This window comes from Sceloporus occidentalis, unplaced genomic scaffold, assembly GCF_023333645.1.
Source record: "Sceloporus occidentalis isolate IW3139 unplaced genomic scaffold, rSceOcc1.0.p SCAF_55, whole genome shotgun sequence".
Lineage (NCBI taxonomy): Eukaryota > Metazoa > Chordata > Lepidosauria > Squamata > Phrynosomatidae > Sceloporus > Sceloporus occidentalis.
This window is the reverse complement of record NW_028317035.1, coordinates 5,210,388-5,225,275: the sequence shown is the minus strand read 5'-3', so window position 1 is coordinate 5,225,275 and position 14,888 is coordinate 5,210,388.

The window sequence follows — 14,888 nt, the reverse complement described above, 5'->3', positions numbered from 1 at the left end:
GCTGCTGAGTGTTTAAACATGTAGAGCATAATAATCGCCTGTCCTCTGTGGCATCCCTCACTAGAGAATACTAAATTGCCCCTAGAAGCAACATCACCACAAGCACTGTGCATCAAGAGCATCACAAAATGGGTTCAATGGTTTTATTAACAGGCATTTAAACTAGTAGTGGGGGCAGCGGGATGTTACAGGGCAACACTTCTCTCCACCTACAACACTGCATGGATGAATCAAGACAAGCTATATTTGTGACATACAGGTTGAAAGATAGTAGATTTAGAGTCATGTGCACAAATGCTCACAATGTCAGAAATAAGATCCACAAACTTACAGCATTTGTAACAAGTGAGAAAGTGGATTTAGTGACAGTTACGCAGACATAGTACAGTAAGGAAAATGACTGGGAAGTGGTCCAATGGCGCCTTAAGGAACAATATATGAGGGGGGCACATAAGATACCACAGTCAAAACTGGGGGGAGAGGCACTAAAAAGTTCCACCATTAAATCATGCCACTGAAATAAATAAATATATAAAAATAAGATGCCAAAATACCAGAGTATTGCAGAATGCAATGATACCTTTTTATTTGGTTAACATAATACTTAAAAGACCAGCTTTCACAAGTTGTCCTCTCTTTCTCATGTATTGCTTCAGACCTGAGAAACAGGCAAAACTCTTGAAAGCTTTTCTTTATAGTTTACAAATAAGTGCAGAGACAGAGCGACAGGCTCTCGCGCTGCCTGGTTGTTAGCTCCTTTTGCGCCCGAGGCAAGAATTCAAAATCCCCCCCCTGCTATTTTTATTCAGAGGTTATTTTATTGACACTGCTCTTACACACACCTACCCATAAAAAAAACATATACACATACACTACCCTTACACACAACTGCCCCCACACACACATTGCTTTTACAAACCCCGCCCATACACACACATATACACCTACACTGACCTCACACACCCCTGTCTTTATACATACACCAGCTTACAAACACACAAATACCTTCACCTGACCACACACACACATACATACACTGTCCTTACACACATCAGCTTACAAACACACACACACACATATATATATATATATATATATATATATATATATACATACACTGCCCTAACATATGCCTCTCCACACACACACACGTATACACTGTCCTTACAAACACCCCTGCCTTTACACACACATATACACTCGCACACCAGCTTACAAACAGACCCATATATATACACATACACTGCCATTACACCTGTTGTGCTCCCTCATAACTATGCACCGGCTATTGATGCAGAGCGTGATGGTACAACGTCATATCCCGGCGCTCAGTATCAATTGCCGGCACGTAGTGATTAGGGAGCATGGAAGCCGAGGTCTGAAGTAACAGACCTTGCGCTCCATAATGTTGGGCCGGTTGGAGGGAGATTCTGTTCTCCCCAATTAGCCCTTCCCATCGGACACCTCCTACCCAGACCAGCGCTCATGGTGCCTGGTTGTGCAATCTTGCAGCTGCCTCGGCGCGGCCCTGAAGACAGGCCCAGGGGAGGTGGTCTCTCCACTCGCCTCCTCCCCTATAGATACGCTACTGTTTTAGGGGCTTTGTGGTGAAATCACTTTCCCCCTGTAGCGACGCCTATGATGTGTTATAAGGATAGAGATGGCAGGAAAAAGGAGGGTTTGCCCTTTATGTAAGAAATAGCTGAAAAGTTAATTGGATAAAAGGTAAGGCGGGGAGGCTAGAGACAGTTTGGGTAACCTTGTAACTTAGAAATATTGTAATTGTTGGTATAGGTGTGCTATACAGACCCCCTAGACAAGCATGATTATCTGCTAATTGAAGAAACAGCTAAAATCTCAATGAAAGATGAGGTTACTGTTATAGGGGATTCGGAAGTCACTGTAGGAGAGCGTTTGGGCTCCTTTGATCATCAGTGTAGTTTAATATAAGGACAGAGGGCGTGCTGTACCACACTAAAACTAAGGTTTACGTTTTTAGAAAGGCTGATATCTCTAAAACAGAAAAATATGTAGATGAGTCTTTGTTACCCTGGACATATTTATATGGAGTCCAGGAGAAATGGATTTATTAGAGAGATGTTCAGGTGAAGGAAGCGGAACATTGCAATAAACTTGTTAGCAAGAAAATAAAAAGGGAACCGCTGTGGTATTCTGCAGATGTAGCACAAATATTGGAGGAGTGAAGGGTAGCATTTGTGAACTGTAAACAAACTCAGAATGAGGAAGATGAGCAAATATAAAGCTAAGCTTAAGGAGGCAAAGCACATTATTTGATAAGCCAAAGGACACACAGAGGAGAAAATTACCAGGTTAACAGAAACGGGTAATAAAACATTTTTTTAGATATAAAGTAAAAGGAGAAAATGTAGGCAATAAATAATGTGATTAAAAATAAATAACGGATTAAGATCTAGCCGACTGCCTAAATAAACACCTTTGGCTTAGTTTTAGGAAGGGGAGGCACCTCAGTTAGAAAGGAGAAAACATCAGACATGAAGAAATGTTAAAACAAGAGGCCATAGTTTAAAGAGGGTATGATGTAAGGGTAAGGTTTAGATGTAATGTAAGGACGTTTTACTGTACTAAAAGAAGTGGTAGCGGCTAATACAAAAAGGGAATTTAAACATTTAAACATTAGATAGGCATAAAGTTATCCTTGCTATAAGGGTTGAATGGTGCTTATCTGACATTAAATTCTGAGGTACAGTAGCTCGTTTGTTGGCTGCCCATGACCCTGACGCTGGTTCACCACTTTTCCTTTCTTGGACCACTTTTGATACTGACTATTGCAGACCGGGAACACCCCACAGGAGCTGCAGTTTTGGAGATGCTCTTACCCAGTCATCTAGAAATCACAATTTGGGCCTTGTCAAAGTTGCTCAGATAAATTTTTCCTGCTTCTATCTTTGAGGACAAAATGTTCACTTGCTGCCTGATATATCCCACCCACAACACGTGCCATGATAACAAGATTATCAGTTTTATTCACTTTACCTGCCAGTGGTCACGATGACAAGATCAATGACTGATTAAGACCTGAGTCTTAAATCAGTAAAATGGAAAGACTAGATGGGTTGAATGGTGCTTCTATGTTTCTATGTTCTATGAGCAGCTGCACACAAGCCGAAGGTCACTTTGCACAATGTCAATTGTCGACTGGAGCGATGTAAAGCATACCGCCACTGGACTTTGGAGCAGTGGAAATGTTCTCTGCCAGTCCGATGGATGAATTTAGGTTTAGTGGATGCCAGGAGTGCATAGAGCCTACTTTTAAGTTTGCTGGAGAAAGGATAATGGTCTGTGGCTGTTTTTTTGATCCTAACCTCACTGAACACCTTCGGGATGAAGTGGAATACTGACTGCGAGCCAAGTCTGCTAATGCTGCATCAGTGCTAGACCACACAAATGTACTTTCGGCTGAATAGGCACAAATTACCACAAACACATTCTAAAATCTTGTGGAAAATCTTCCCAGAAGCACGGAGGCTATTATAGTCGCAAATGGGAGCAACTCCATGTTAATGCCCATGGTTTTCAAGTGGGATATCCAACAAGCCCACATTAATATTATTATTTTTGTTTGTTTATATAGCATATAGATAAGATGAGTATAGGTGCCCTCATACTTTTGGTTATATATATATGCACACACACAACAACAATAATGCTGGACCACAACTAATAGTCAATTAAGTATAACAACACATATGCACTAACTGGAACAAATAGAAATGCTATTGTTTTCTAATTTGCTTGAGCATAAAGGAAAAATAAAAACAGCAACTTCTGGAACATAAATAACATTTTATTTATGGACAGAGGTGTACATTTTCATGCCTAAGGGAGGGCAGCTAGCCTACCTGTCTGCTGTGTTGTTACAGTGGTTTCAGGTAACATGTTACATGACTGCACTCCTGCTTCATGAGCAGGCTGGTCAGACCAGCCCAGTTTGAAAAATTTGGACTAGCCCAAGGGGCAGTTGTGTCTGAAAGATCCAGCTGACATATTAAGGGAGATTTGCAATATCTATCTTGGGGCTTAGAAGGAAACAGGGGTGATCTGCAGCATGACATTTAGATAGCACTGGCTGCTGAGTATTTAACTGGAGAAGGAATTGTGTCACATATGGGAAGGTACATAACCTGGCTATGCAACTTTTGGAAATGATATTGTATGTAACAGAGAGAGAATAAAAACACACACATGTATATACATATAAATATATATATCTATATATACACACACACACACCGATCAGCCATAACATTATGACCACCTGCCTAATATTATGTAGGTCCCCCTTTTGCCGCCAAAACAGCCATGACCCGTTGAGGCCTCTGAAGGTGTGCTGTGGTATCTGGCACAAAGATTTTAGCCCCGGATCCTTAAAGTCCTATAAGTTGCAAGGTGGGGCCTCCATGGATGCATCCTGGTGCCGTGTGTTCTCCAGGTAAGCAACGCACACGCACCAGCCGAACCACATGATATAAAAGAAAACATGATTCCTCAGACCAGGCTACCTTCTTTCACTGCTCCGTGGTCCAGTGGACAGAGGTCATCATGGGCACCCTGACTGGTCTGCAACTTTCTATCAGAAGCAGCATTAACTTCTTCAGGAATCTGAGCTACAGTAGCTCGTTTGTTGGAATTGACCACGCAGGCCAGCCTTCGCCCCCCCACGTGCATCAATGAGTCTTGGCCACCCATGACCCTGACGCTGGTTAACCACTTTTCCTTCCTTGGACCACTTTTGATACTGACCATTGCAGAACGGGAATACCCCACAAGAGCTGCAGTTTTGGAGATGCTCTTACCCAATCATCTAGCAATCACAATTTGGGCCTTGTCAAAGTCGCTCGGATACATTTTTCCTGCTTCTAACTTTGAGGACAAAATGTTCACTTGCTGCCTGATATATTCCACCCACAACACATGCCATGATAACAAGATTATCAGTTTTATTCACTTTACCTGCCAGTGGTCATGATGTTATAGCTGATCGTTATATATATATATCTTTTGGGTGTTACGCCTGTCGCCACATTGGCCTTTTGCCTTCATCTTTGCTCTTATATAATGTGTTTTCATTTCAAATCCTGTTGTCTGTTTCATTGTCTGCCCTTAATCTTTTTGTAGTTAGTAGTTTCATTCCTGCTGTGTTTCTTTTCCTCGATCCGTTCAGTTTCCTGCTGTGTGTTTCTTATAGAACCTGAAAATCCTACTGCACATCCTCCTATTTTCTGTTTACGTTTTTTGTTTACATACATAATAATTTATCTAGTTCTGTTGGAATCATGTTTACAGAGAGTACACAGTGTATGATCTTCTCCATGGTATATTCAATAGTGTATTATTCTCTTTTGGTGTTCATTTTTCTTGTCTTTTGCTGTGTAGAGATATTTTTAGAATATTATCCCTTTGTGTCACAGCATACAGGGTTCCTCACCAACACCCTGAAGCATTTTATACATAAACTAGTTACAAGGTTATGAAATGGGTTTTTTCTTCACATTTTGATAATCTCGCTATCTCCCATACCCTCCCGTTGCACAGCCTGGCTGCTGGGTGTCATTTGCTACGACAAAAGGTACCAGATGACTTGATTTTGGTTTATGACAAGCAGTATTGCATTCTTCTCTTGCTTACTGATGTTCCATATAGACTGCAATGTAATGTAGGCTTACAAGCACACAGAAATGTAGTCACAACACAGTCAAATACTAACACACTGCTACTCATCTTTGGAACTAATCATCTCACTGGACATTACCACACCACCCATCACATCTTCAAATCATCCTGTCGCCTCTCGTAGGACTTTCTCCATTTCACAATTATTAGCTGCTTCATCTGCTTATATGGTGCCACCAACCCTGTCTGTTCACTAAAAAATTTTGTGATCCTGATAGATGGATAGATAGATAGATAGATAGATAGATAGATAGATCAGATAGAAAAACAGGACAAAATAGGTTTGCACAAAAGAACTGGTACTCCCCAGCCTCTACCAAGAGTTGAGAGCTTTCTTAGTATGACAGATGCTGATAGACATAGTAACTGAATTTGGTCTGTGACAATGCAAGAGAAAACTATATTAAAGAGAATAAAGGATACAACAAGCAGAGGGCAAAGGGCTGGGTGAGAAGTGACAGGAAAGACAGAGTAGAGAAGGAAGAGGAAGGGACAAGGAGAATGAAGAGTGATTGGCAAAAAGACAGGACAACCCAGTCAAGAAAGAGGAGAGATTATCAAAAGTAAAAAAAGATATATCAGAATGTGTTACAGGTAGAGGGAGCCTGTCGCTGATGAAAATCCCTTGTTAGGACTGAAGCTACTCTGTACCACTAATATACTAACCTAAACTATAAGATATTCAATGTGCTTTCCTTCTTTGCTCTATTTTGGCTGGATGATGGACCATGTTAATCTTTGTATTGTTATGATTTTTCTGTAGGTTCAGACCCGCAGTGCTGATGAGCCAATGACAACATTTGTATTATGTAATGAGTGTGGTCATCGCTGGAAGGTAAGCAATCAGGAAGTGCAAGTTAAGTTGCATCATGACTATGCAGCCACAAGCAACAGAAACATATTGTGTCATAAAAAATAATGCAATGTATGTACACAGTATTTATGTGCTATACTGATTAATATCAAGGATGTTTTTGGTGACAGGTTTGCTTCAATGTATACATATGTTGCAGAGTACCTTGTAGTATAAAATCTGTGTTGTTTAGATGAATGAAAATATAGTGCCAGCAGTATCCTTACCTGTATGTACTAGATATCAATGTCCCTTTTAATATAGTGGGTAACACAAATTGGGGGATTAAGAGTTTCACTAAGCTTGCTCAGTCACATGATAGTTGAGTGCTCCCATCAAAATTATGATAGAAACAAAGTTTTGCATTATAAACATTTACTTCTGGGAAGGTTTCTTGCATTGAACAGTACTAGGGATGGTTTTTCTAATGATCCATTTAGTCAACACAAAAGTTAATGGGACAGGACCTTTAATTTAGTGCGCTAGAAATGTTGCTATGTTGCTTCATTTCCCCTCATCATTTATTTTGTTTCTCCTTTACTTGACTTAAAGTCCAGGCGCAGTGCAACACTATCCACTTGACTTCTATTTTTATGTCTTTTCAGTTCTGCTGATCCATGACTTCCATGATGATGTGCTGCAATCTTCTGCATCCCAAACAACAGACCTTTGTCCTGCATTTCTCCAAACTGTCTATTTTGCTTTCCTGATTTATGAATCATCCATGATTTTTCTTCTTTATCCTCCACTGCCCATGAAAACATTATCTACTTAACTTTGTCTCTTCATACACTGTATGGAGCTTCAATCTCTGATATACTGTATTGCTTTAATATATCTACTTATATCATGAGGAAATTAATGTATATTATTAAAAAAGCTTAACGGGGCCCTGCAATTTGCCAATAGAAATTTTGAAGTTTAGATTACTGTTCTAAAATAGTCTTCCTATTAAAAGTAAAGGCAGAGAGCTAATAGAGAATGGGAATTTAATTTTGATTAATTGGTTAGGAGAAATGCTACACAGAACCTGGCTCTACTCCTTTAGGTGAAATCATCAACCGTGCCTTGTTAGATCTATTAGTGAATTCAGCTACCAGAGGAGAAGCATTACAGAGTGGACATCTTGATTTGCACGTCTGCCTGTTTTTTCTGACTGACTGGACTCACTGATGTTATCTATGAACGTACAAAACTGGCTAGATAAGCAAGTAGTAGTTTGTTTCATTGATCCTTAACTGTTTTTCCCCTCTGATTGAGAAGAGATTACATGGCCGCAATATGGAATGGCTCTGTCGTTGACGGAGAATGGTTTATGGCAACCAATAAAGAAAGGCTTTCAATGACAACCTTTGTGTAATGCTCTATTTGTGACAGAAAATTAACTGAATGACCAAATTGTTGATGATATCAAGAAGGAAATGGTTAAACTGTCACAGTGAGATTGGTCTTGGCAATGGCAAGAAACAACTTGCCACAAACTCTTCAGATATCTTATTTGGTGAAAAGCAAGGTCGTCAGAATAATTTCTCAAGGACACTCATCAGATGCCATTTTTACCTTACATCAGCTCTAATTAAAGAGCACACACACTAGAAATTACTCCATTACCCACAGATAATACCAGCTTATGAAAATCGACCACTAAGCTATAAGGGTTCTCTTTAATAACGGTTTTGGGGTATCACTTAGGAGTTTCAAGGGTGCACTTAGCTCTTCTTGCCAAAGAAACTCACCTGGATTCCTTGCTACCACTTGGCCCTCCTGTAACAAAGACCAAAACATTGAGATGGGAGATTTTTTTGTGACAAATTTTGAACTAAGAAGTATAATTACTGACACCTTTAATTGCTGCTTTTAGTTTGAAAATTTAAAATGACCAGGATATATTTTGATCAATTGTCTCACATGGGTATCAACACATACTATGACATAATAGTATGTGCCAGGTTGAGCTTTGAAGTTCAGAGATCACTACTTTACACAGATATTGCAATCTATATTGTAGGGCAACTAATTTCCTGAGAAAAAGTTAGCATACTGTATGTATGTATGTTTTACAGAACACTCTTTCTCCAGAAGGTGGCAGTCATTGTATTTTCATATTTATTTAGGTGTCTATCAGTAATTCAATCTTTTTCTCTATATTTCTCTTTCTCACTTCTGATCCATTATCATAATCTCTTTATTCTCTTCCAAAAAGAAAAAAGATGTGATATTATAGTGTTAGATGGATGCATTAATAACATATACAGGTACATTGACCTATACAAGCCTTGTGTAAGATCTCAATCAATCCACAAAGATTATTTTGCATCCTAGGCTCTGGCTTACATCCTCATTAAAACAGCATGAATCCTAAATAGATCCCTCAAAAACATAAGCATCTTAAGAAGAGTTTAATGGGGGGCCCAAGAGACTTGTGGTCCCGTTAATGAATCATTAATATTCCTCCCGTCTCAATGAATTTTCAGAAGAAATCTGCCCTAAACATAGAAAGTATTATCATCTCTGCTATAACCCAACATCATCATTCTGCTGGGCCCTCATCTAATCATTTCAGTGCTAGCAATTCTGCCTGGAAACTCAATGTAAGGTTCTTCGGGTATTACCACATTTCCAGTCGCAGAACTTGCTTGCCATCCTTGTGTCCATACCTCCGCCAGTCTAGTTGATTGTACTATTCTATATGACAACACCATTTACTACCAAAGTGTAATAAATACCTTGCAGGTATTACTTACTGCTACCTTAGTATCAATAAACTAACATCCTATCTGGTATTTGATCTCTCTAAGTTTACTGTTTTTCCAGCTATAACTCACAGACAACTTCTCCAAATTCATCCATGCAATGATGCAAGGAGCAAGTAGGTTTAATCTGTGTAACCTCTTGTCTATCTCTCCTAGGTAGTGCCTATTAATAAAAACCTTTTATTATTAATATTTATTCTTTTATATAGTGCTATCATATTCTGCCATGTTGTACAATGAGTAAACATATGGTGTATAACATAACAATTTGACTTTTTAATACAGTTCCGTATTTAAACAAATAGGATTGGTGTGATAAACAAAAAAAATCCCTGTTCTTGGTACTTTCATAAATTAGTCCTTAATTCGCAACAATTTACTGTCCTCTTTCACATAAACTGGTTTCACCACTGACAAAGATACAGTGAGTGCAATTTGCTGCAGATACTTATTTAGTGTACTAAAAGAACACACTGGCCTCATTACATGGCATATCATTTTAGTCCCATAATAGACTATTACATCCAACATGCCATCCCGTCTCGCTTCCTTCATTTTTAAAAAAATGTCTTCCACCTCTGTGAGCCGTATCTATCATCTGGCATGGCAGCAAACTTCATAACCTTCCACCAAAATCACTCAATTGAGGATAGAGTCCCCCAAGAACAATTGCTTCCTCTAGCAGGAGGTTTATACCTCTGACCTTTGCCTTTTTATCAGTAATGCAAGTCTTTACCTGTGAACTTGAAGTTATGGTCTCAGAAATCTCTACAGTGGTTTCAGGAAATGTCCTGTCATTAAGGCTACTTTCTAAAAGTGCAGCAAACAAATTATGAAGAGGTACAGACTGTGAAACATGTCTTGTCTACAATACTAACTTTTTTCTTTTTTTTTGAGAGCACGAGGAATCGTGAGCTTCGTCCATCTACTGCCGTGCTAGTGAAAAGAAGGTGATTAATCCTAGAGAAAAACTGAGAATTACCGGACAACATTTTATATGACAACCATCATAATTATATACCGTATTTGCTCGATTATAAGACGACTGATTAAAAAGACGACCATCCGAAATTTGAATATTAATTTAGGAAAAAAACAAAAAGCCTGAATATAAGACCACCCTATAAGAAAAAAGTTTTACTAGTAAATATTAATTCACATGTAAACTATTTTTTCATATTTAATAAAAACTATGATTAAGAAAAATGCATTTTTTGTTTTTATCTCATTTTACTTGCCAACCTGCCCCCCAGTTATGCACATCTGCCCCCCCATATATGCATTATACCCCCTTATATGCCACTCTGCCCCCCCCAAAAAATGCCTTATACCCCCGTATATGACACTCTGCCTCCTGGATATGCCTTGTAACCCTCCTATATGCCACTCTGCCCCTCCAGATATGCCTTCTATACCCCTATATGCCACTCTGCCTCCCTAATATTCCTTTTAACCCCCTATATGCTACTCTGCCTCCCTGATATTCCTTTTAACCCTCTATTTGCCACCCTGCCTCCCTGACATTCCTTTTAACCCCCTATATGACACTCTGCCTCCCTGATATTCTTTTTAACCCCTATATGCCACTCTGCCTCCAGAAAGCCCTTTAAAGCCCCCCCCCATATGCCACTCTTACCCTCCCCGGACTTACCAGTGCTTCTTTAGACTTCTCCCTGTGCTCAGACAACCTGAGCTGCTGCTGCCGGCACTTCCAACGGGCCTTTTATGAATGAGCACCAGAATGCCGGTGCTCCGTCACAGAAGCCCCAGCAGAAGTGGAGGTTGCAGACGCCCACCGGCTGCTTGAAAGGAGGATCCAGGTCCCCTGCAGCGCTGTGGGGGGGATCTGGATCTTAGTCTTGTAGTCAGTCCTCTATTTGAGGTCTGATTAGAAGACGACCTTGAATATAAGACGATGGTTATTTTTCAGAAAAAAAATCGAGCAAATACGGTATTAAGGGCAAATCATAGCTTCTTGTGATAGAAGGGCTGTGATGGTGTGTTGTAATACCAGGTATTTCCAGACTGATTCCCCCATGTTCTAATGGTCTTTGTTGATAGAATATCTTATGACCAGTGTTTCCTCTAAGCTGTGCGCTTGTGCGCGCGCACATAGCTTTTTTAGAGAGCGCACATGTCCAAAAATTGTGCGCACAACAGTTTTTCCCAAAAAAAGAAAAAAAATTGAATTTTTTTTAAACTTTATGCGGCACGGATATTGTGCGCACAAACTTTTTGCTCTGTTAAACTTTTTGCACAAGAGAAATTTTCTGCGCACGCCAACTAAGAAAAATTAGATGGAACATTGCTTATGACCACTGCAGACCACTCTAATTAGTGTCCCCCAGACTGACCTTTGATGTCACTGACTTTCGTCAAGGGAATAGACAGGTCTTTGTTAATTAAAATTCTCACACAGTGTCCTAGGGATGTGTTTCTTAGAGTAACCCCTCACCTGCCTGGAGATCGCTTGCATGGATGAATTTACGAGAACATATAAAGCATCCCTGGCACAGTTTATTGAGGTTTGGTTATGTACCAAGTTCTCAGGAAATAGCTTTGTACATGCTACCAAGACTAAAAAGCCCTGCCTAAAAGGAATCAAATGACCTCTGAGAAGTCAGAGATAGTATGTATCCCTTCACTGTTGAAAAGTTCTTAAATGAAAGTTTTACAGATAGAAATACTGCACTTGGAAAAGGTCCTGAATACTATGGCAACAAAACTTCCTTGCCTGTAGCTCTTGACTACAATTCACAAACCACCCTCCTCCACCACCTGTGGCATAAAAATGATTGAAAAAATAAATAAAACACAAGACTTCCATTATACTCAATGGAGCAGTGCATCATCCAAGCATCAGGTGCGCAGAGGTATGTATGCACGCTTCTGCACAACCAGATACCATTTCCAAATCTACTGCCATTGGGCATGAAGTGGATTATTTATTATATGTCTGTTTTTGTCGTCCTCTTTATTTTTTTTATGTTAGCTTTGCAATGGCGAATTTTAATTGTCCACGGTTGAGGTCTTGAGAGGATAGATTGACTTTGGCTTTCCAAAGTAAGTTTTAGATGTTCTTTTTATGTAGGTTGCATTTTTCACCATCCATCTTCCTGGTACCCAGAGTGTGCATTGAATGGATCTTGCCACCATACCACCCGGAATACTTAAAGGTTGTTTTTCTTTCTTTTTTATCTTGGCTTAAAAGAGAACCTTATATAGCCTTTCTTTTTCTAAGTAATCATACATACTATTGTGATAACCTATTCACTTTCTTACAGTGGGTATTAAACAATATTTCCAGTCTAACACATTCCTTACTGGCAGAGAGCATAGAAGAGTATGTCGGTTAAATCTATAAAGTTTGACAAGAAGCTATGGATAAGTAGGGTGGCCGCTACCTTCTGGGCAGTCACTGTTGCATGTAACTCTTGTTATCTGAGATAAATTTCATGTAAAATGTGGTCTCTCCCCAGCTGGAAAAGCCTGGTGTGACTGTACTACACACTTCTCTTCTATCTACAGAGTCCTGAAACATATTACAGTAGCACTTTTGCCCTCAAACGGTTAACCACCCGTCAGTCGCTTAGCAAAACTAGCTAAAAAAATATTTTAATAACCCTAAACATGTCACTTTCATCTTCCCACGCTACCACACGGGAAGGAGAGCGTCACTCACTCTCTGCGGCACACTGTCTTTTATCTGAGATGTTAAGAGCTCAGGGGGAGATGGAATGAGGGGGGGAGGCCCTGAGTGGAGGCAATGTAACCAAAAGGGAGAAAAAAAAAAAAAAAGGTGGGGGGGAGGAGTGAGAATGGATGAGGAGAGAGGGAAGAAAGGAAAGAACACGGTATAGAAATCTGTTGAGTGGACCAAATATAGCAATTAATGCTTTACAGAGATTGTCTTATCTTTTCAATGATGGGCCATAGGGCCAAATATTACCCTCTGCCAGTGGGAGGAAACTGTATTAAAACTGTTACCAGATGACTGTGATGGCATTTTATAATTATGTCACCTGAAAAGGCCAAGTATATAGCCCATGAAACAGTGTGACATTTGAGTCTGCGTTGTGCATTTATTCAATTTTGAAACTGAATTTTTTGTGCACTAGACATGTTTATTTATAAATGAGTAACAACTTAAAATAGAATTGCAATTTATCTTTATTTTATACTGTTTTGGTTTATACCTACATTGTCTATTCTGGAAGTCCTATAGCAGGCTTGATCAAAAACCTTCCTTTCTTACTGCTGCAGTAAAGTGCTGCCTGTGTATTCTTGGCATGGTAAGAAGGTAACAATGGGTCCTACTGATAAGCTAAGAAAGACAGAGAGCGTATTTGCATTACATCTTTGTTCTTTCCTGTATTCTTTTGACCAAACATGTATTTCTCAGAATATCTTAAGGATATTTCCCTACTCTTTAGATGCTTGGTAACAATCAAGTATCACTAAAGACCTCTTCTCAGTTTCTGGAGTTTATGAGGGACATTTGTCCTTGGCGTGAGTACTATCCTGTAAAGCAACTTGGGTCCATAATAAAATGCGGAAACTATCCATATTAGCAGCATACCAACTAGTTTTGCTTTTATATATTACTGAATTACTAAAATACTGAACTAGTCACTATGCCATTGATACCACTAATTTCAATACAATTCTTTCAGTAGTTCTACGGAAATCTCCCATTGGGAAATTAAGGGAGGCGGGAAAGGGAGCACAGGAAGAGGTAATGCTTGAAGCCTTTTAAAACTCTCTCTCTCACCCCTCACATTTTTGTAAATATTTTTCCGTTTCAGGGTCTTGGCAATCTTCTTATAGCCTGGGCCATCTTTTTGTAGAGCAACAATTCTTTGCCATGAGGTGCCATGTTGAAGTTCCAGTGACCAGAATGAGAGAGTGTGAGAGCGATAACACCAAATTTAACACACCTGCTCCCCATTCACACCTGAGACCTTGTAACAGTAAAGAGTCACATGACACCGGGGAGGGGAAATTGGCTTATTGGGCCAAACTTGGACATTTCCACTTAGGGGTGTATTCACTTTTGTTGCCAAGGTGTTAGACATTAATGGCTGTGTGTTGCGTTATACAGGCTGTACACTCACTTCTTTACATTGTAATAGGGTGTCATTTCTGCACTGTTGTCACATGAAAAGATATAATAAAATATTTACAAAAATTTGAGGGGTGTACTCACTTTTGTGAGATACTGTATATATACACATACATGCACATATGTGCAATGCATAGAAATTACTATATTCACCTTTTTTCATTATAAATCAATAAAAGTCACATATATATTAATGTAGAAATTGACAGCAGATAAGAACCATTCGGCCCATCTCGTCTGCCCATTATTTCTGCTGTAAAGACTTAAACCTTTACTGGTCCTTGGCTTATAGTGAGGATAGCCACATACCTATCCCATGCACACATAATTCCACTTACTGTAGTAACCTCTACGACTTCTGAGGGGTAGAGGTTACTACACTCTCAGTGATATACAATTTTCTTACAGTACATCCCCTAAGTCTCTGTCCCTTTAGTTTTAGATTATG